This window comes from Lissotriton vulgaris, chromosome 12, assembly GCF_964263255.1.
Source record: "Lissotriton vulgaris chromosome 12, aLisVul1.2, whole genome shotgun sequence".
Taxonomy (NCBI): domain Eukaryota; kingdom Metazoa; phylum Chordata; class Amphibia; order Caudata; family Salamandridae; genus Lissotriton; species Lissotriton vulgaris.
The window spans coordinates 196627146-196651974 of record NC_141700.1 but is presented as its reverse complement, the minus strand read 5'-3'; positions in this window follow the sequence as shown (position 1 = coordinate 196651974).

The window sequence follows — 24829 nt, the reverse complement described above, 5'->3', positions numbered from 1 at the left end:
AGGCCATACAGGACTGTTTGGACACAGGCAGGTGGGTGGCACTTATTCTGCTTGACCTCTCAGCCGCGTTCAATATGGTCCCATACTCTTTGCTCATGTCACGCCTGGCCGGGATTGGGTTATTGGGTGCTGTGTGGGGCTGGCTCTGCTCTTTTTTGAGGGGGCGTTCAGAGCAGGTATGGATTCCTACGTGTTCCTCCGCTTCTCAGTCAGTTAAAACGGGTGTCCCGCCGGTCTCTTCCCTTAGTCCCCTCTTATTTAACATCTATATGACTCCCCTGTTATATTTAGCAGAGGCGATGGGAGCAAAGGTGTTGGCCTATGCGGAAGACTCCCAGCTGCTTTTCACATGGGCTAAGGGGGAAGATTTGGTGCTCCGGGCCCAACATTGCCTGTCATCTTTTTTTACGTGGATGGCAGAGGCACAGCTCAAATGCAATGAGTGGAAATCAGAGATTTTATTTTTTGGTTCATTCCCTGCAAACTTCAGAAGACAGCTCTGGCCCCCTGAGTTCCCATGTCCTACCTCCACTGGGCAGCCAGCAAAAAATCTTGGGGTCTGGTTCGACGAAGACCTCTCTTTTGCGGACCACATCAAGAAGCTGGCCGGTGGCTGTTTTGCTTTATTGAAATCCTTTAGGTGTTTTTTTCCTCGTCTGCCTCCGGCGGCAAGGCAAACGATTACTTGCATGCTGATCTTGTCCCGGCTGGATTACGTGAATGTCCTTTTCGCTGGTATTCCTGGCAACCGGCTGAAGAGGCTTCAGGTGGTACAGAATACCGCAGCCAGACTATTATCGGGTTTGTCATCCAGGGACAGTGTTCATCTCCAGCTGCGACTGTACCATTGGCTGCCCTTGGTTGCTAGGGTGAAATTAAGACATTGATTAAGGCCCACCGTGCGCTCCACGGGCATGGCCCTCTCTATCTCAGAAGCACATTTCTTTTTATGTTCCTACGCGTTCTCTGCTCTCCTCACCCCGATTCTTGGCCCAGGTCCCTCGTTTTAAGCATCTGAGGATAGGGGGTAGCTCCTTTTCAGTCAAAGCTGCAGCTGCCTGGAATGCCCTTCCTTTGGTCCTGCGTACCATCCAGGACCTAAGTGTATTCAAGAAAAAACGGAAGACTCATCTGTTCATGTGAAGCCCTCTGTCATTCCCTATGGTTCCTCCCGGGACACTCACAAGTAGCCAAGCGCGTAATAAATTCCTAGAACATAACATAACATAACATAACATAACATTATGGACTACTAGGCTTAAAGATGGCAGATAAAGAAGTTGTGAATGATGAAATGGGATTATACATAATACAAAACATTACAATAACTATAGTGCAAAGCAAAATGAAAAAGAGAGAAATGGTTAGTTAAGGCAGGGACAACACTCGTAAGTGATTTGCTGTTCTGGTGGTGTATATCATCCAATTCTGCTGTGTTTGGATTTTCTACTCTAGCTTTCTAGTCGAAAAAGGTGGCAGCACACCATGGAGGCTGTTATTGACTGGTACATTGAAGTCTTAAAAATGTAATGTGTGTACAAACCAGCCTGTTTCATTCTTTTGAAATGAGGAAAACAAAACGTGATGGGTGTTATGTTTGACATAACCAAATTCACTCTTAAATGTTGGGCCTCTCTAGAGTACATTTTGTTTTGCCCAATGTGCCATTCTCGACAGAGACAAACTATGTGCAAATCAGCCCTGATTCTAATCCGATAGTTTGAAGGTCAGGCCTAGAACTAGGGCAAGTGATGACATACAGGAAACTAGATTAACTGCCAATGCCGATAGGAACACTTATCTGATCAACTGACTCAGATTAAACACCCAAGATGACAGAGATTGAGGCATGACAATTGGATGATGTAGCGACAAAGACGTGTCTTCCAAGGAATGGCAGGAATGTGACTACTGTAATGGGTTTTAAGGAACAGCCAACCATAATTTGAATATTCTGTTTTGGATCAGCTTAAATAGCTGCAGCATGAGGAAGCAGATGTCGTGCATCTTCCTTCAGTTGTATGGTTCCCACTGTCATGTATGTTTGTTTACCAATTGACAATCTTATACCTGTTATTCTTTTCCCCTTTTCATGGTTTCATTTCTCCTTCAGTGATTTTGGAAGATGTGCTCTTTTCTGAATTCGGATTCTTGAGCAGGGTCCGACTGGGACAACAAAGAGGACTAGGCACCAGAAGTGGCCACCATTTGTGAAATATAAAGTTAAAAAAGTGACCTGTGTTTGCAAATTGGGGCAATTTTAAACTTATAAAGACACAGTGTACAAATGTTTTGTAAGGTATGGAAAATTGCATGTATTTGAAGTTGCTGCAGCCAATGTTTGTTTTACCATCTGGGGAGTCAGCTGTAGCAAACGGCGCACCAGATCATAAAACAGGCCTGTGAATGTCCCCAAAACTGGTCCACACACTGACCTTTCAAACCAGCCCACCTGGAACTGCCTAATTGCCCTATAAACCCTTCAGACTCTGATCTTGAGAAGTTCCAGACTGAAGACTTCCTGGCTGTCTAGAGAACGGAGACACAGATACACGCTGTGCTACTTTGATCTTCTGAGTAATGGAGCTGGTCTCCTGCCTGCTCCATGTATTATCAGTAGCTCCAGTCTTAGAGTTTTGGGTGACTGCTCTACTCCATTGTATATTGTTTGTGTTTTGCATTAACACCATTATTACCAAGATGACTTTATACATTCTCCATACTTTTCTTCTGAACCGATTTCTAACTTGTTATTTTATGAGCATCAAAGTATGCAGCATGTGCCTATGTCTATCTTTCACTCTATACCTTATCCCCATTTTCTCCTGCAGGGATTGTCACTGCCATATTCAATGGCTTAAACAGAGCTTTGTCTTACCATCACTATCCAAAACCAGAACAGTAGGAATAGTCTAGCCAAAATGCCTGACCAGGTTCCCTCCAAATGGGAACACAAGCAACTCCATGCTGGTTTTCCATCTACAGTCCTTGGTAATGAAGTACATCTTGTTAGCTGTAGCAGAGTGAGCAAGGGCCCCAATTCTGGGTGCACCGGTCAGACTTAGGGAGTAACACTGAGAAAAAATAGTGATAGGTGGAATGCTTGAAATAATCTCAGCAACTGGTATTTACTCAGAGGGACCTTCAAGTCCGTTGTTTTTTTACTGCTATGCCACTCTAGAGAGGGGGACCACAAAGGTTCTACTCTAATAGAGAACAGTCCAGCCCAAACTGCCAGACAAGGTCTCCTCCTCTTGGAAACTCAAGCAATCACAGCCTGATTTCAGTCTAACTAAGTTTTGTCAGTAGGATATACTTTAATTATATGACACAATGAGCATGGGACATATATATAGGTACACCCATCACAGTTAGGGAATCTCAATGAAGAAAGTAAAATGGAATGGGTTCAATGCTTGAATTAATCTTAGTATTATAGAGGGTGGTCCCAGTATTTAGGTACATCCAAAAAGTGTTAAAGAAACATTTAGTGTCATATAAAACACTCAAAAGAAAAAAGAATATACTTGCAACAGTGTTATTTAATCACACTGAACACAGATTTTAGTCAGGTAATTTTTACAAAGTATTCGAGTGCCCAGCTGGGGTTGAAGCAAAGGGTAGGGTGAAGTGAGTGACTTCAGTGACAATAGTGAGGTATATGAGGTTAAAAAGTAGTATGTAGTACAATTTTACTACTCAGATGGCGTTACATTTGACAATAGAAAGCAAGAACCACAGGGGCAGATAATTCTATTGATTACATTAATTAAATTGCAGTTGGTGAAGGAATCCAGAACTACTGTGTGTGTGTTGTTTGTGGGTGAAATTCTTAGTGACGATCGTGGTCAGCCATGCTTTGCAGTGTCGACATTTGTAATGTCCCTTCACAGGAGGTAGGTTCCAAAGCTATTGGATTGTTGGGTCAGTTGCTGTTTCCAGAAAGGAACGCACCACATGATCTTTTACACTCTTTGCTTTTTTAAAAGAGGGCATGGGCAGATTGTGTTGAGCAATATCATCTGAAACCCAATTCCATTGTTTGTTAATTATCTTTTTTTATAGCATTGCCTCTGGTTGAAAAGGTAGTTACGCAGATTAACCTCTGTGCTTGTATATCTTTCTTCTCTTGGGTTGACAAAAGGGTTTCACGTGGACTGACCTAAGCTCTTTTCGGGGCTCTTCTCACTAGCCTTCTCGGGTATCCTCTTTCTGTGAGATGATTGCTCAGCTCAGCCAATTCAGTCATGTAATCTTTTTTCTTTGAGAAGTTCCTATGAATACTTAGAAACTGACCCACTGGTAGATTGTCTCTCAGGCCCCAGGGGAAATGGCTGTTGTACCTGAGGAGGGAGTTACGTTCAGATGGTTTCCGATACAGTGAAGTGTGGAGTTTGTTATCTTCACAGCAAATCCTGACGTCCAGGAAAGGTATCTCGTTGGAACTGGATTGTATGGTGAATTTGATGTCCTGATCACATTGATTCAGCCACTCATGGAAAAGGATCAGTTCGGTGATGTCTCTAGTCCAGATCATCAGTATATCATCGATATACAGTTTCCACAAGTTCACCCGATGATGAAAGGGATTGTTATTGAAAACAAATTATTTTTCAAAGCTATCCATGTAAATGATTGCCAGATCATGGGCGAACAGCCCTATCTCCACACCCTTTGTCTGTACATAGTAATGGCCCTGAAAGAAGAAATACATTCTTCATCATAGCGATCATGAGTAGATCGATGATAAATTCGGTGGGCACTGACATGGGTGCCAGACGTTAATTCAACACAGTTCGTATTACCTCAAGGGCGGGTTGTTGCGGTATGCTCATATATAAAGATACAATATCACATGTATCAAGGAGCTGGTCACCGGGATAAAATGGTTGTTGGTCAATTAATGGGATGGTTTGCATAGTGTCTCTTAGGCATGCTTCGGTGTTCTTAGCGATCGGATTCAAAAAGAAATCTATGTACCTACATAGAGGTTCCAACAGTGAACCACATCCAGGAACTATTGAAAGTCCAGGTGGATTGCAGATGTCTTTATGTATTTTGGGCAGTGTGTATATATCATTGGCAGCCTGGGGTGTTTTTAGTTGAGGTAGTCAAATTCATTTTTGCTCAAAGACCCTTTATCTAAAGCTTTGGATGCCACCATTAGTATCTCTTTTGCCATCTCCTTGGAGGGGTCAGATCTCAGTTTAGTAGCTCACACCATCCTGCAATTGCCTCATAATCTCAGTTTTATACGTAGTCCCATCCTGTACTACAATTGCACCGCCCTTATCTGCGGACTTTATGACAATGTCCTTGTTGTTCCTCAGTGACATAAGAGCCTTCTCATTTACTGAGTGAGAGATGAAACAGTTACTATGATATATTAACCCGGGGACAGTTGAGGGTCCACTAATCAACACATTATTTTACAGGTGTTCTTCACTCTCTATTGTGCATATATAAGGAGCCAATGAGCCCACCTGTCCTCACTTGAACCCCCTTGGAGGAGTCACGGTATACATAGTGATTGGAACATTTTTTTGTCCTTTTGGGTGACTCTGTAGATAGTAACTTCCAATAAATCCTTCTTACATTATATCCTTAGGTGCCCTTTCCCTTTCTCATCCACATCAGTCCTGAGGAAGAACCTGTTAGTAATGCTAAAAAGGACCCACATACATCTAGGGGTCGAAACGCCAACACTACTTTAATGCCAGTATCATCAACAGTACCTGCTCTACTGTGATTTGCTGTTATACATGGCTTTGTAATAAATTGTATGAATCGTCGTAATTTGATTGTTCTTGCTTTTGGCTGACAAATGCAACTCCATCTGAGTAGTTAAATTGTATTACGCACTACTTTTTAACCTTGAGTACCTCACTATTGTCACTGAAGTCACTCACTATTGATGTGACAAGTTCAATTTTGACAATGTTTATGTGTGCTTAATTGCATGACAATACAAAAATGAAAAAATCTGTTTAAGCCCAATCAAATTCAACACATAGTCATAAATATAGACTAGATAGGAAGTGCATTCCATCAAGGATCTTCTTCATTCTTTTCTGATTATCTGGTTGGGAGACCTTTTGTATTTCTTGGAGATAATTTCTTTATGGTGTTACTCAATGAGTTGAATGTCCGTCACTGGAACAAAGCGGTGATCACTCGGCTCAGGAGTTTTATAACCTGGCGAGGGGGACTCAGTCTTCTGTTCTCCTGAAGGGTCTAAAATTCAGTACCATAAGTTTAGCATTCATATTATTTGGGATTTACATTGCTTAGAAATAAAAGTGTTACAGGTCCATTTCCTAACCATGTGTTGATGGACTTTGCAAAGTACTTCAGTTACCCTACTGGATATCCTGGCACTAGTAAATAGACTGCTGGCAGGAAGTGCATATTAAAAAAAATCCTAAACAAGATGTCAGAGGATATGACCTGTGAATACAGAGGCAGAGCATTCCAGTTATCAGCAGTGGTGTTAAACAATTTTCAATGTGGGGTGCTGCTGCCATCAATGTTACATCACATAAGTCAAAAGGATTGTGAACAATCCAAGCGTTTCACAAAGTCCATGTGCAGCAAATGAGCAATGCACATTTAGCGAGCGATAAGGATCTGGTATGTAGCTGTTATGCATTTCGGAACACACTGTTTCAAATAAATTACAAATTTTTGGTGTGGTAGAACACTGCCAGTTACACTCCGCACATTTTCCATTGAAATTGGCACTTAATTTGCCAAACCTGCTGTGTTACTGATAAAACTACATGACAAACAAAAGATGATGTTTGTAGAATTTAGGGTTCAGCAAATATTTATCACTTGCACTCATCAACTAAAGCGTCTTGATTTCTTTTGATCCTATAAAAATCTTTGTTTCTACCTCACCTCTGAATTACAAAAATAATCTGCTTCATTTGTGCTTTCCTAATTAACTGATGCTATATTTTAAAATATTTGTACATTGACAGGTATTTAAATGTTGTTAAGTGTTAGAAAAGAATTAAATCCTAAAGCCTTTCTTCTTTCAAACTACCTGTGCCCCTGAAAAATTGTCACATAGGTCAGAATCCTCTCACTCTGCAACCAGAGAAAGAAAAGTAAACACCTGTCTCTAGGTGTTGGAAATCCGGATCTGTTTGCAGTAGCCCCCCTGTTTTGTGCCCCATTTGAGACCCCTGGATACTAGTTTTCTGACTCTGAGGAGGCCTGAGGCTCTGCTAATCAGGCCTAAGGCCAATGCTAGATAGGAATTAAACTAAAAATTCAGTGACAACACCTACATACACTAGGGTACCCTATGGGTTAGGGTACTCCTATATTTGGAATGACCTCCTCTTTAAGGCTCTGGTACACAATAGGGTAGGGGGATCAAAACTATGATTAAGCCCCAAGTATATGATAGGGCAGGGCATTTTTGAGGCCAGCAGTCCTTTCTGTACTTGCATGTGGGCCCTGTTGAGACCCTAGGTAAGTTTAAAAGCAGCCCTGTGTTGCAGGACTGCTATTATAATGTAGATTGTGCCCAAACCCGACTTTGGTGTTTGGGGCACTTAAAAATTAATAGGCTAAAATATTTATTCTATATTAGGTTCCCCCCGGGTCTCCCTAGGTGTCCCAGTGGTGACGCGTCCTTGAGAGCTCTGCTATGTCATGGAATCTGCCCGCCAGATTCCATGACAGGCAGTTGCTCTCTGGCCCCGTTTAGTTAAGAAACATATTTGTGTCTCCGTTATTAATAAATCCATTTTATACTAAGAAGAGTCTCCAGAGGTCATCTTTCACACTGGCGACGATCGGAAAGAACAGGCTGAATTTAGTTCATCTTGGATGAACACGGAGGAAGAAAAGAAGAAAAGGATTACTGGCAAACAGAGAACCCGATGTTGGAGGTTTATAAAGGGGCCAGAGAACGGGTAAGATCATTCCTTTTCACATTTGCGCCTAATATAATTATACGCGACGTGTTCAAAATTTTATTTAAAGACTCGGATCAACTTTAATATTTAAAGCATTGTACGCGGCTACACACAGCACGAGCCGGTGCGTGCGAACCGTGCGAGCGGCATCAACTGTGTGGCAGCACGAGCAATGCGCGAGGCTTCACACGGCAGCGCGAGGCTTCACACGCTCACAGCCTTTCGACGGATCAAGAAAGAGTTTGCCCTCATGATCTGTGATTCTGAAGAGAATAAAAGAAAAATTAACAAGAGTCTTGTCTTACCGAGCCTCAGGCAGCAACACTATCACGCAACCCGCAACTACTTCCAGTGCATCACAGGAGATCTGATGCTAGAAAAATAAAAAATAGAAGACGGTTCCTCCGTCCATTGCATTCTGGGATATGATTGGGGAAAAAGAAGTAAAATGAGACAGAAATGAAATGTTCAAAGTAATAAAGCCTTGTTTTTATGTCTAAAAACACACTTTTACATTTAAAGGAGTTATTTAAAGTCAATCTTATTCAAGAAATAAAGGAAAATAAGAAAAAGTGCAAGTCACATCAGCGATTTGCACGCTTTATTTTTTTTGCAAATTACAACAGCGGTTTCAACGCTTTATTCTTTTTGTTAAATTTTCCTTTAAGACTATAGTTAAACTCTAGTTCTGAATATAAGTTTTTGTATAGACGACATGTAAAGTGTACAAGCTCCAGCACCTTTTCTGCAATGGATAAGATCATTTAAAGCTTATTTAGGTGCCATTGATGCACAGAAATTCAGACCAGAAAGACGGAAATACGTAATGTACTATCATTTGGGAGAAGAAGGGCAAAATGTCTATGACCACCTACCTGAACATGTACCCGCAGAAAACGAAGATTTAGATGAATTTGAAACAGCTGTGGCGCAACTTGATAAATATTTTACGAAAACTAAAAACATGGTTGTACATAGGTACAAATTTTCACAAGAGCTCAACAGCCCAACGAGAGCATAGATACTTATGTCACGGCGCTAAAGATGTTGGCATCCAAATGTGACTTTGACAGTTTTAGTGGAGAATTAATACGCGACCAACTGTTAGCCAGATGCCACTCTAAAAATATCCAACAAAGACTTCTAGCTTGCAAAAATCCGACTTTGGATAAAGCCATAGATTTAGCATAAAGCATTGAAGGTTCTTCTATTGACGCTAAAATATTGGAAGATTCATTAAAAAAACATCAATTTCAGGAGCAGTTCTTAATAAACCCGCAACAAAACTTCAAAAACAAACCTTTTGTTGAGCCTAGCTCCAGTGATCAACAATTTCAAAGAACATTTTGCTTTAGATGTGGTTCGTCTTCTCATGTTTCTTCATTTAAATTATGTCAAGCTATTGGACAGCAATGTAAAAAAAATTCGAAAATGTGGTCATTTTATGAAAATGTGCAGAACTGACAAACCTTTTAATGTTAGGTGTGTTTTAAATGATTTTGGAAATAATTTTGATGAGGAATATCTTGAAAGTAATCAAGCATTGCTTTTAGGTGTGAGGTGTGTCAATTCTAATGATGAGGATCTTGTGATCGATCCAAATCTTAATGTCTCAATTGAAGGGCATGCCTTACAATTATTGGTTGACACTGGTGCACGTATAACCATTATTTCAAAGGATCTGGCATAACAAAATTTTACTTCCCCCAGATATTTCAACAGTAGCGTTTGAAGGAAGCAGAGTGGACCTCATAGTTTTTTTTTGGTCCAACATACAAATTTTGAATGAATCAATATATGGTAAAGTTTATGTTGCGAGAAAAGGGATAAATGTGCTGGGTCTCATTCACCAAGCTGAATTTGGTATCACAATGAGACCAGGTTTAGAACAACCCATCTCGTTTGAAAAAAAGGGTAGGTTTAATAACCAATGAAGACAAGTTCTGGGAGAGGAAATTTTCAAAGGTTTTTAATGACAAACTAGGTAAAATTTCAGACTTCACTTATCGCATTAACGTCAAAAGTGATGTTGTTCCGGTGAAGCATAAATTAAGGAGCATACCATTAAGTGTGAGGAGCGATCTTTCTACCATGCTTAATGATATGTGCTCACAGGGTATCATCGAAAAAACTGATGGAACTTTGTGATTATCCCCGATTGTTCTGGCGAAAAAAAAGAAAGGGGAATTACGCATGTGTGTTGATATGAGAAGTGTAAATGAGGCCATTTGGGTGGACAACTATCCTCTGCCCAGAATAGAAGATTTAATAACTAAAGTAGGACCAGCTAAATGGTTAAGCAAGCTGGATCTAAGGGCAGCTTACCACCAAGTTGAGTTGGAAAAAAGTTCTAGACACCTGACTGCATTTGTAACTCCAGATGGAGTTTTTCAATTTTGCTGTATGCCTTTTGGCATCGCATCCTCTGCGGCAGTATTTCAAAGACTCATGTTGGATATGTTTGTTTGCAATAATCATATAGCAATTTTCCAAGATGACATCTTGATATTTGCTAACACTGAAAATGAGCATGATCTTGCATTTATTGATGTCTTAGGAACTTTAGAAAAAAGAGGGGTAACCTTAAGGAAAGATAAATGCATCTTTAAAACAAAAGAAATTGAATATCTCGGACACATGTTTACTGAGGAAGGGATCAAACCTAGACCAAGTCTAGTGAAAAGTATTGTAGATGCTCCTGCACCTCAGAATAGAGACCAGCTATTATCCTTCCTAGGATTGTGTGAATTCTATGCCAAATGTATGCGTAATTTTGCAAGCATCACTAAGTGCTTTAAAGTTCTGCTCAAGAAAGGAGAAAGATTTGTTTGGTCTGAGACTTGCCAACAGACATTTGAACAGATTAAAAAAGATATCACTTCAGCACCTGCACTGCAGCTATTTGTAGAGGGAAGAAAAACTTGTGTGACTGTTGATGCTTCAGAACATGGTTTAGGTGCAGTCTTAACTCAATTTAACAGGACCTTACATCCTCCCGAACGGAAATATTCCGTTATAGAAAAGGAATTATTGGCGTGTGTGGAGTGTAGAAAAATTCACAGCTTATTGTGGGGAAGACCATTTGTTTTAAAGACAGACCATTGTCCTTTAGTAGAAATTTTATCAGGGAAAATGTTAAAACACACTACTGCACGCATAGCCAGACTTTCAGCAAGACTATTAGAGTTTTGTTTCTCTGTGGAATATATCCCAGGAGGGAAAAATTCCAGAGCAGATTGTCTCTTGAGACTCCCGATTTGTGATTGTGATGAGTATGATTGGGAATCGGAAATAGAGGAGTGTTTCATCACCTTTATCTGTGATTCTAGCATTTGTAATGATGAAAATGAGTGGATTCAAGAGTTGCAAAATGATACTATTTTAAAACAAATTTTAAGAATGGTGATCTCAGGTTGGCCGAAAGAAAAGAGTCTGGATGAAAAGCTCCAAACTTTTTGGAAGATATCCGATGAATTGTCGTTGGAATGCAACAAGTTAATGCAAGAGGATAAGCTTATTCCTCCCACCTGTTTTCATGAACGAATCATTAATTTAGCACATTCTGGTCATGTAGGTGCTACTTCTACCAAGAGAAAGATAAGAAAACATTTTTGGTGGCCAAAAATGGACCATGAAATTGATTTGCATATACCTGATTGTAGAATGTGTATGATTAGTGACAAGGTCTTAAAAACAGAAAAGGAAGTTGATTGTTCCACCGTTTTTCCAGAAAGATCTTGGCAGCGAGTTGGGGTAGATTTCTTAGGGCCATACCATATCTTACCCAATCACATGAGATATTTTATTGTTGTAGAGGGAATTCCGTTCTCCTACAGAACTGTGCATAGAGACCTGGAACCTCGGTGAATTAGGGTGACCCAAAACTCACCTCAGTACCCAAAATCCCCTTACCGAGCTAGCTACAGTGTCTCATTGGTCATAACATACTCCCAATGCTTAGACAGACCAGAACATGAACTTAGAGTACCTCAGGAATCGTGGAACACATGAACACTCTTTCGTTATATAATCATCACAAACCAGAACGAGGAGTAAAAGAGGACACGTGCACATTTGAAATATTTATTTACTAATGCAAGGTTCTCAAACGCAGTATCTTGTATAATACTAACAAACATATTATAAGCAACAAAGTTATCAGCATAGTTATTAGTCCATAAAAGGCGAATGGTGAGAGCATACTAATATGCTGAAATGAATAGAAATTAACACTGTCTAATTCACACTCTCCCTATTTAGCATAATATATTATATCTATGAAGGTCTCATTTGGGTTTTAGCAGGGTGGGCCCATACCTTAAAATTTCAGTGGCAGGAAGATCACATCACCTCCCACCAGCTCTCTGCATGCGATGCATATCAAGTGTGTTTTTGTGCGTGTACATCACAATATAAAACTCGCCTAGAGCCCGATTTTGGCAACAGCATGTGTATTATGTCTATAAGGGTGCAAAGATTAGACCTTACAATAACACTGGGTTAAGTTATCCGTGTAGCCTTCAGCACTCGGTGTGCAGACAGAGTGCAGAACAAAACTGATATCAGAGCAATAACATATTATTTCTCTAGTAAATCACGAAGCTCTTCTGGGTTGAAAGCTAAAACAACAGTTATGTGTCGTGTGCAAAAGTGAAGCAAGAATGAAAAACGGTGTGCAAACATTTAATAAACTCATGCTAACTTAACACAATATATAGAAAAGAAGTATCTATATGACACCCTCCCAATGATCAGAGCACTGTCAAAAATCATCTAAAGGCAGAACCTGGAAGGGGCTTAACATGAAAACAGAGTTCAATAATATTAATGAACTAATCTATTCTCCAAACGTATAAATGCAGGCCTATAGTGGCCAAATGTAAGTGATCCAACCTTTGAAAATATAAGTCAATAGGTCTGGGACGTATATAAAAATTGTTCACACATGAAAAAGTGGCACTGTCCAAAAATATAAAAAGCACGTGCCGAAATAAGTACAATAAACTCCATGGCATCTTACGATAGAATCGAATATGCAAAATATGCAGCCACAGCCTCCAATAAGAAATCACTGTCATCATCCGAAAACAGTTCAGCCATCCAATTAATTAGTGGGAAGGAACATACGTGCTGCTCCGTCACTGGATCCTCTATTAACATTAGAGGACAACTCAGGGGGTTCTCAAGAAAGCTTCTTGCCAAGAACTCATGCGCTGATGCGATTATATCCCAACGACCCATTAGTCCATGCATCGCTGCCAAGGCCATAATCCTTTCACCAGTACAAACCAACTCGTGAGCAACTACGGGGCTCATCAGATGATTAAAGTCGACTTCAGGATACACCGCCAAGCAGAGACACAAATCAAGGGCCCAGTGGAAATCGCAGCTCAGGCAATGAAACACAGGCTGGACACATGAGAAATAGGAACATCAAGACGATGAGGAGGGGCTCTTCTGCTCCTAATGCAGGATGGACAGCCATTTGTAATGAAGCAAAATATCACCAAAACGCCTGCAGCTAAAGCCAGCAAGACAGGGAATCCTCAGAACAAGCTCGAAAAAATAGAATGAAAAAAGGCAGGGATGACCCCAAATATTTTTTCAAATGAAGTCACGAGACCACTGCAAACTAATTTAAAAAAGTGAGCCAGGCCCGAAGTGGAGGAGGCATTAAAGATTTGAAGAACCAACTCGCTGCAATGTAACGGTAAATCAGTATTTAAAAGCGCTTGCACTTCTGTGCGTGTGTTAGCTATGTGAAGGACGAATGTTTCTCGGGCCGAACTCAGGGACACCTCTTTCTGAGACAAAAGGGCTCTTATTCTAGTCATACCATTGAACTCTGCTTTCAAGGTTGGGATGCGCGGCCAGATGGAAACATCTGAATTCCCATGCATAGGGGGATACATTACATTTTTGCAGCACACCACACTCTCAGATACAGTTACCACATAAGCGATACCGACAATAAGACCACAACACTCCTCGTTATTCAACAGCAAATAACTGCCATTTGCCAAAAGTGTAAACGTGGGAACAATTGCGGGTACAGGAGTCCCTTTCAAAACACAGGCCAGATTAGGCCGCTCCTAGTTGCAGGAACCATGCAATTGAATGTGTCTGCATATTAATGAATGGTCAGGGGACTCTGTGCATTCTTCTCCATTCAGATAAACTTCTCTGCCATCTTTCAGGCACCTATATGTGAAGGGAAGAGACCATGCTTCATGGAGGAAGGCACCTCCTAACGGTTCATAACGTCCTATTGCCACATGTCGCATACAACTAGTGAATTTGTACAACGCGAAGGTAATGTAATTAATCCGTGAATAAGCCACGTTGCATTAGCGGCCTCAGCAACAAAGAACGGTAAAGATTCCAACCTCTCAATGTGTAACATGGAAAATGATGCATCTCGCATTGAAAGCATGCGCTGTTTGTCAGTCACATTAAATGGGGCAAAGAGGGAGGAAACGTTCATGTAATTCCATGGCACACGGCCAGATTTGAGAGTCTGTAGAGTCCATGCAAACTGCATCACAGAACGCAGTTGATTATGGCCATGGTATAAAACATCACATATCAAAACAGGATGCACACCTTGTTTATTAACACTTTTAAACATTCTTCCATTATTGTCAGCCTCGTGCTGACCGGTGAGTGCCAAGCCAAAGAAGCACTCTTAATGAAACACCATAGCAAGTGGAGCGACATCTCGCTCCACCCGATAGCACTATTGAGTTATGCCTTCACGGCAGTTACATTCCAGAGAATACTCCATTTTCAACTTGCTCCTCATACTCTTTACTCATTTTCTCAGTTTTAATATGCTTTAATTCCACAGGCGGGGTGATCATGCATTTTCCTAGATTGGACACAGTGGGAGCACTAGAAATCTAGGAAAATGCATGATCACCCCGCCTGTGGAATTAAAGCATATTAAAACTGAGAAAATGAGTAAAGAGTATGAGGAGCAAGTTGAAAATGGAGTATTCTCTGGAATGTAACTGCCGTGAAGGCATAACTCAATAGTGCTATCGAGTGGAGCGAGATGTCGCTCCACTTGCTATGGCATGGTATACAACAGACACCTCATCATTTACAATATCAACTACCGAAGAAACAATGTTATTCAACGTGTATATGCGGGAAGAAAGCATGTTAATACTGTTATCGACAACTGCAAGCACCTTTTCTAAATTTGCTTGATCAATTGCTCTCAGGCGCTTAGCAGCTTCAATCTGTGATAGCTTCCAAATTTCATTGTAAGCAGCATAAATCCAACGTTTAGATCTACCACTTGCCGGGCCTTTAATGAAATCATCAATAGCCACCTCATCAGTCAGCTTAGATAGATGTAATTTAACAGCAGCTAATGTAGAATGTTGTAACCAATTTTGACATAATTTGCCAACTGAATATGCTGTAACAGTGTGGTCAGGATCGAAACGTGGATCAGGCCTGATTCGTGTAAAACCTTCAGGTAAACCCAGAAAGCGATGCTGGCAAGAGTCAGAGCTTCTGTGCCATAGAAGCCAACCCTTTGGATCAAAACTGGACACATTAAATGATGCATTACCTAGTAATGTCTGCAATTCTCTAATGGAAAATTTTGTGTAATTATCCCAACCAAGATATTCTTCCAAATCAGGGACAGCAGGGGTATTTAACTTTTTTGAAGTAGCCGATCCAAAGCACGTTGTCTGAGAAATAGTAGAATTCAAAAACAACATGTTATTCGGGATGAGACATGCACAGTGCAAAGCCTCAGTGCCTTGTACCTGCCAAATTTTAGAACCCCAAACCGATTTAAGGTCAATGGTTTCCTTCCATAGCTCATAGCCTTCTACAGCTAATTTGTCTAGAAAGGACTTCGAATACAATAACTTAGTATCGGTAAGTCTACCTTTGGACATGGGCTTCTGTGTCATCTTAAAATAAAAGGACTCAGGACTTGATTGATTAAAGTCAGTAAAGTAAGTATACTTCTTCAAAAATGTACTGGAGCTGCCTTGTAATGGTGCTGGGCAATGTTTCCACTGTGTGTAATTTACAGTACTCCTTCTGGAACTTGTTTTATGCAGGAAATGATTACCATAATGTTGAAAGCAAAATAAGTCACCATAATTAGCAGATTCTAAATATAAATCCTCAGCATCAAAGGCCGCATAATATTTTAAATCAGTAAATAATGATTCTACGGCCTGAACATTCCAATCATCAGAACGTATGTTTTGTTTAACCACATCCCCCATGTTCACTCTAAGTACATTTGGGACATTAACCACTTCAGTTGGGCCATGAATTTGAAATTTAACTGCATCCCACACAATCCCATCAAGAACCGGCCATGCTGTGATGTTAACAAAGTTCAAGTCTCTTTTCAGCCTGTGTGCAGAATGGGAAGAGGATAAGGGGGCCAAAGTTCCATTAAGATGCCGAATGCATGTTCTCTCCTCGACATAGTGTCCACCCATGAGTCGAAAAAAATAAAACACAAAACCAAATGACATAAAAAGGTATACTGAAAAAAGCATTAGCCAAATATATGTCCAAGGGGGAACCAAAAAATGCTTTTTGAATAAAGAGGCATAGATTGCACTACTGGAGGGTTTTGTCGAAGTCACTGAAGCAGAGTCAAATGAGAATCTAGAGTCTGTGGCCAAACGTGTTTGTAAATCAGGCATCGATAAATCCGCAGGAAAGGAATAATGGAGGTCATCATTGTTATTAACTGGGAAATTGTTTAGCAAAGGATTGGAAATGAAAGGCATCTCTAAGGCCACTTCTGGCTCAGCAGCTGCAGTAATGGCCAAAACAGAATTTCTCACAATCGAAGGACATGAGACTGCCGGTGTCATACTATGAAGAATTGGCCACCCTGTGTATCTTGACATTGTCAATTGAGATAAACCTTTTTTCCTTACGACCTGGAAGTGGTGGTAAAATGACTGTTCTCGTGCCCTTCACTCCAAGAACGGGGACCGGTGCTCGATAGGAAGGACCAAATTCTTTCTTGTTGTCGATCTTCTCTCGAACCAGTTCTCCAACTTCGGGTAGCCAGCCAACTACCGGGATCTGCAAGGCATCATCCGATGTGGAGGGCAAATGTTCTTTTGCAAGACTGTCTCTGGTCTTTTGTATGTCCTGTAAAACAGCACAATGTTCATCTACGTCAATGGCCGTGGCTTGAGCCACGCAGTCTAGACCGTCGAGGTCAGGGACGCACATCTTGATACCAAAGAGCATTTCGTACGGGGTCCGCCCACCCAGAGACCTTCTAGGGAGATTATTAAAAGCATGCTGCACGCCATTGAGGTGGGCCAGCCAGTTTCTGCCAGTGCCTATAACTCGAGCTGTCCAAGATTGCTTTAAGTCACGGTTCATTCGTTCCACTACGCTGTTACCCTCAGGTCTGTACGGAGACGAAAACTTGACTTGGACCACCAACGAAACCATAGCATCCTTATACGCCTTAGAGGCGAAAGCCGGACCCTGATCCGAATGGAAGGTACCACAGGCAAAAATCCCTACAAAGACACGCAAATCTCTCATGACAGTCCATGAATCAGCGCTGAGATGGGGCCATACCCACACAAAGCGTGTGAATGAATCAACTGCTACTAAGATGTACTTATACGCAGTATGAGAAGAAAAAGGACCGTAGTGATCTAAATAAACTCATCCTAGTGGTTTATTAGAAATGTACAACTGTGTCTGTGGCGGACGCGCAGCAGTCGAAGGCTTGATCCGCTGGCAAATGTCACATTGAAGGACATAATCACGCATCTGTTTGTACAGTCCCCGCCACCAGAACCTCTGTTGTAGCTGAGTTACAGCGGATGAGACACCCGCATGCGCAGACGCCACACCTTCATGAGCCGCTGTAATCAAAGTAGCTCTGCGATCCGAGTTGGGAATTAAACGTTCACCAACATCAGGAATTTTCATGTAAGGAACCTTATCGGGACTTAACTGGTATGTGTACTTCGAAGGGAACCCCGCAGGATATTTACCTCCCTTCTCAGTGGCAGCAACAGCCGCCAAGATGTCATCATCTATTTTACTTTTGGACCGTGTAACTGCTGCAACTAAATATTTGGATACTGCTGATTTCGCTGCTTCATCAGCAAGCGAATTACCGACAGCGTGCACTCCCACGCGCTGATGGCCGAGAGTATGAATCACAAACACAAGTGGCAACTGCTCTTTACGCTCAGCCACTCGGACCCAGATCATTTTATGTTTTATTGTGCTACCCTTGGAATCACGAAATTCATTCTGAATCCAGTAGGTTAAGTTCTCATTGTAAGACTGGACACAGTAGTAAGAATCACTTACGATAAGAGTAGTCACCCTAGGATCTGGGTACTCCAATGCAAGCATCAAAGCACGAAGCTCTGCCAATTGTGCAGTGCAGTCTCCAAGTGTCTGCGTGTGCACGACACTGGACTTGAACTTATTGTTCACCATAGCACCGACCACAATGGCGCATGCGGAAACATAGGCGTGTTTAGAGCCGTGCGCAACCTGCGCCGAACCATCGGTGTAAATTATGCAATGGAAATCCTCCAGGGGTCGCATTGCTAAAGGAGCAGGATGAACAAATTCATACTGTAAGTACTCCTGCGACCTTAACGTGACGTCAAAAATAAACGTGACATCCTGAGATGACAAGGACGCTGCCCATTGAATCCACCGAGGGTGCAAAGCTTTAGAATTAGGTACACTGGCTTTTGTGACTGCTTCCAAGGCAGGACACGGGGTAACAACCAACATGCGTTTTCCCTGTGACACGGCACGTTCTTTAAGAATTGCCATCTGCTTAGCCCTCAAAACTTTCTCCACAGTGGAAAAGCGCAATTCAGCCGAAGTGTACAAGTGTGACTTGTAAACAATAGGTACTGTGTCTCCTTCATTAAAAGTCAGGTACGTAAAACCTACCGTCCCAGGGATAATTCTTATCACCAGGTTGGTCTGATTATCACGAGTCAGTAAGAATTTAGAGGCGAGCCGATCAGCCTGCAAAGACTGCAGTATAGCTGAATGCTCAGGCAGCCAGCATGATTTGGAAAAAGATGGTTGTATCAAAGCATACAAAGGCTTGATACGCTGGGCATATTCCGGAATGTAAGTTCTCCCAAAATTCAAAAATCCCAGTAAAGATTGCAATTTTTTCAGTGTTGTCAGAGCGCGCAATTGTGCGCATTTCTCCAGGAAGTGAGAAGCCAATCCCTTTTCTTCATTGTTAAGCTTGTAGCCCAGAAACAACACTGTGTACTCAGCAATGTGCGATTTTGCAAAGTTGAACTTGTAACCTAAGTTTGCAAAGGTACAAATAATTCCGTTTACTCGACACAGATGCTCCCAAAGTTCGTCGTCTGTGAGATATATATCATCCACAAACGAACAAGCATCCGGGTCGATTCTCTCCAAAAGGGAGACTATGTGGGCGGTAAAAAACCCCAGGATTATTCTATAGCCCATAGGGAGACGGCGAAAGTGTTTTTGGACACCGCCGCATGTAAAACTGGTCCATTGGGAACTCATAGCATCCAATTGGTGGGCATAGAAACCATTAGAAATGTCAAGCGTGGTCTTAAACAAGACTATTCACAAGAGCAGAGCTGTGAGTATTCTGTACTGCACAGTTACGGCAATGCAAGTTTAAATGCCGGTAATCCAAAACCAAACCAAACGAACCGTCAGGCTTGTTTACAGTAAAAAAGGGTTATTCATTGGTGACACACATGTTTCAATTACACCTTGATATTCCAATTGGTCACAGATCACCGCGACGGAAGCCTTCGCTTCACGTCTAATGGGATTTTGAGGTTGAGGCTGCGGCTGAGACCGTAAAAGTATCTCGTGGCGCAGGGACAATTTATCCCACCCACATTGATTCCGGTACACAGCCGGTGCCAGATTTAGAGCCCACTCTTCTGCAAAATGCTGCGCATTCTCCTTCGAGACTGTGTTCGCGAAACTGGGGAGGATTACCTCCTCCCCTCGCGGAGCTGCGAGCACAAAAGGTGGGGGCCAGTCAGCCTCCAAAAGCAAAATGTCATATGTAGACGAAAGATTTTCCCAAAATACCCCTTTTATGGTTCGCTGTATGTCACCTTCAATTAACAGGACAATTTCAAAAAGTCTATCAGGGGGAGCAACTCTTGTGTCAGCTGTTTCAATGACAACATAAGTATCAGTCGCTGTCACCTTCAGTAGGGGACGGAGCGCCTCTCTCACTTTGGTTATCTCCGCCGCGCTGTCCAGCAAGGTCAGTGCCCACGTCAGATTCCGAAGCCGCGTTCCCACTATCTGGGGCATATCGATGCACTGTTAAGGCTGCGACTTTCTTCTTCGCAAACTGTGGTCTTCTAGGCGTAGACCTTGCTGACCACCCCGTCCCCTGCCGCCCCCTCCACCACCGGTCGTTGGAGCCGATGAGTCCTGAAAGGAACGAGGAGAGCGTTGGTCAGAAGCCTGAAATCTATCAGGAGTCTTTCATCGTCGCGCTGTCGTGCAAGTCATAAACACGTTCCGACTGCGTAGGTAATGGAGACACAGGGCGAGAAACCTGTGTTTGTTGTTGTTGCGGTTGCCTTCCCTGTTTCTGTTTTTTAGGCCAATATTGTTTATTGGACTTGGGCTGAACCTCAGTCTCCGAAGTTTGTCCCTGGGGCTGCTTTTTATCTTTAGCAGAAAAAGGCTTAACGCCCCTACTATTGCGACCAACGGTCTTATAAGCCGCAACAATAATTCTCGCTAACTGACGGGGTTTCTCGGCCTCAGCAAGCGCCGCTAAAGCGTTAGCAACCTGAAAGTTCACTGCGTCTCCCTTGACATTAGCAAGGATTAGATCGCAAACTACGTCAAAGGTGCCACACAGGCGCATACCCAACTCGACCGCAGATTCCGGTCCGTGATCATCTTGAACACGTTTAAGGACCGAAGACAGCACGGACATAGACGGGGTGCCGTAGCACCGCGCATAGACCGCTGCAAAAGTCTTTCCCCATGTCTCACAGTCAACAAGTTCAGGAGCCAAATCCTTCGGCAAACTAAGCGTAAGAATCCAGTGTTTTTCACCAGGAGTCGTTTTAGGAAATAAAGCTTCCAGCTGGTCAAATTTCTCGGCAAGCCAGAAAGGAAAATCATCCTTTTCCTGGGGCTTCTTGCCCATTACGGCATTGACCATGACAGGGCTGATTTTCAAACCACCCTGCCCTGCCGGAAGCGCCGCACCCCCCGGGGCTCCACCCGGAAGATTACGGCCCATCTAATGCACTAATGCTCTAATCACGGCAAACGTGACTACATGTAGTCATCGTATTTCAGCCAAATTACAATTGCCGTGTAGAGGATGAGGAGTAAATCTAGCCAAAACAGGCCAACTAGCGCCTGGAATGGACAAAGGACCGAACCTCGGAGCGGTTAAAGAGTGGGGTAGGGCGCCACCAAACCAAACTCCATGCTGCCAAACATCAATAGGTACTTCCTGTGCTCTGTAGGGAGTATACACATTAGGTACAACAGTGGGAGTGTACGTGTGGAATACGCCTGAATTTGCGTCCACTGCCGGAAATGTCACCCATGAATAAAAGAGTTCGTAAGGGTAAGCATGTTCCGCACTCACCACCATAATCACAGCCAAGCCTTCAAGTGGAACATCGTAAGCCCGCAAATGATCTTGCACCGCAATGCGAGTATGCAGCGGAATGTCCACGGCAGCCATGATAGCACAGGAAAGAGAAAAAACAAAGTAAACTTTGTAGCACAACTGGGTCGCAATTCAAGGAAACCATTTTAGTAAGAATCAAGCTTGAAAAGACCTATTTCAAAAATAGGTAGGTTTTTCCGACACCACCATTTACCGGAAACATCAGTGAAGGGGTTAAGGTTTGAATGATATACTACTCGAGTGTCATGATATAAGGCCAACAACGTATGAGCGCCATGTAGCGGGAATTCCGTTCTCCTACAGAACTGTGCATTGAGACCTGGAACCTCGGTGAATTAGGATGGCCCAAAACTCACCTCAGTACCCAAAATCCCCTTACCGAGCTAGCTACAGTGTCTCATTGGTCATAACAAACTCCCAATGCTTAGACAGACCAGAACATGAACTTAGAGTACCTCAGGAATCGTGGAACACATGAACACTCTTTTGTTATATAATCATCACAAACCAGAACGAGGAGTAAAAGAGGACACGTGCACGTTTGAAATATTTATTTACTAATGCGAGGTTCTCAAACGCAGTATCTTGTATAATACTAACAAACATATTATAAGCAACAAAGCTATCAGCATAGTTATCAGTCCATAAAAGGCGAATGGTGAGAGCATACTAATATGCTGAAATGAATAGAAATTAACAATGTCTAATTCACACTCTCCCTATTTAGCATAATATATTATATCTATGAAGGTCTCATTTGGGTTTTAGCAGGGCGGGCCCATACCTTAAAATCTCAGTGGCAGGACGATCACATCACCTCCCACCAGCTCTCTGCATGCGAAGCATATCAAGTGTGTTTTTGTGCGTGCAGCATCACAATATAAAACTCGCCTTGAGCCCGATTTTGGCAACAGCATGTGTATTATGTCTATAAGGGTGCGAAGATCAGACCTTACAATAACACTGGGTTAAGTTATCCGTGTAGCCTTCAGCACTCGGTGTGCAGACAGAGTGCAGAACAAAACTGATATCAGAGCAATAACATATTATTTCTCTAGTAAATCACGAAGCTCTTCTGGGTTGAAAGCTAAAACAACAATTATGTGTTGTGTGCAAAAGTGAAGCAAGAATAAAAAACGGCGTGCAAACATTTAATAAACGCATGCTAACTTAACACAATATATAGAAAAGAAGTAGCTATATGACATTGTCTTAATTGACCATCTTTCAAGGTGGGTTGAGGTTAGAGGTGTGATGGAACCAACAACAACAAATGTTATCAAATTTTTTAAAGATGTTTTTGCAAGATAAGGTATCGCAAGTGAGATACTTAATGACAATGGTGTGCAGTTCATCTCTAGTGAGATGCAATTCTTTTTAGGAAAATGTAACATCAAACACATTAAAACACTGTTGTATAGTCCACAAAGTAATGGCAAAGTACAACGATTCAATAGAGTTTTAGTTGAATGTATTCAGTCTACTTTGAAATGTAACATGAATGTGGAAATGGCTTTGAAAGAATTGATCTGGAGTTACAGGACAACACCTCACAGTGTCACAACTAAAACTCGGTTTGAATTAATGCGAGGAAGAAAAGCTAATACTGAATTATGTCCTTTTTGGATGTTTTCTGGCCTTAACAAAAATGTAGATATTAGCAATGCATGGGACATAGCTAAATACAATTCTGATGTTTCTAGTGCCAAGAGAATTGTTAAGGATACTGTGAAAACAAAATTGGAATTAGGAAATTGGTGCGGGTCATAAATCCTTGTCTTGTTGTAAAAGGGTGCTCTAAATTTAAAGCGCCATTACAAATAATAGATTTAAGAAGGAATGCTTGTCTGCTTTGTCTGTGATTAGTTTCTATATTTTTTGGGAAGGAGGAAAAGCCAAAATCAAGTAATTGGTTTCTTGTTGAATTAAATATGTAAGTGCATATTATTATATATTTGCTGTAATATTGTTTTAAATGTAAGTGCATATTATTATCTACTTGGTGTAATATTGTTTATTTGTCTTTTGTTTGACGCGTCCTTGAGAGCTCTGCTATGTCATGGAATCTGCCCCGCCAGATTCCATGACAGGCAGTTGCTCTCTGGCCCCGTTTAGTTAAGACACGTATTCATGTCTCCGTTATTAATAAATCCATTTTATACTAAGAAGAGTCTCCAGAGGTCATCTTTCACAGTACATATAAGGCGGACCCTTATAAAATAGGTTTTATATGCCTTGGGTTTCGGGAAATTGCACATTTCACTTTCCACATTGTAGGGCTTCTCAAAATCAACTTTTGTGCTAGGAGCACTGTGGAGTGAGGCTCTGCAATACTTTTACACATTCAGAACCCCTACGGTCTCCCCTAGATGGTCTAGGGGTGGGAGGGTTGTAGATATAGGCAGGGTACATATAAAATATATTTTATAGGCCCTGGTGTTGGAGACAATTGACCAATTGTTTTTTCCCATTGAGGATCCCTAGTCCCATAGGTTAACGTGGCAAGTATATATAAATTAATAACTCCTGCCAGGAAACATCAAAAAATATAATTCAAGGACTTACTACAATGGTATTGATAAATCCAACAATATGGTATTGTTGAATGTATCCTGCAATGTACAGGCAAGAAGTTATAAGAGGTTCTTGTCTGTAAGCCAAAAGACAGCCTTCCAGTGATCTGCCCTGATTGGACAGAGTTAAATGGATTAGCCAGGCTGCATTAATGAGGTGATAAGTAGACCCCGGGTGAATGAGCCTTTCTGGGAAGAGAGGGTTCTGCTACATAGGAATGTCACAGCAAGGGGGAGGGGTTGTAAATGATGATCTTCAAAAGGAGGAGGAAACAGGTAGAAGAAATGTGTTGCCTTTGCCACACTACCCTTTGAACCCAGCCCCATAGCAGGCACAAGGAAGGAATGTACAGATGCCAGAGGAAGGGAGTTTATGGAGATGAGCAACCATGGAGGTTGATTTAGCAAGCTCTTGCATCTCTGCTGAAACGCCAGCCATTTTGAATTTTTTAAAAACTAGTGCTTTCTGAAAGACCATTGTGCTACACTTTGGAGGAAATGGTCATGCTCTGGGGTGTTGCCCTGCACCTCTTTGGGCAGGACTTCTCCCCTGTGTGACACAAGAGATCACTTTCTGAGTGGGGCAGTGCCTCTCAGACTTGCTGCTTGAAACTAAAGAAAGAAGTACGGTCCATGCTGGA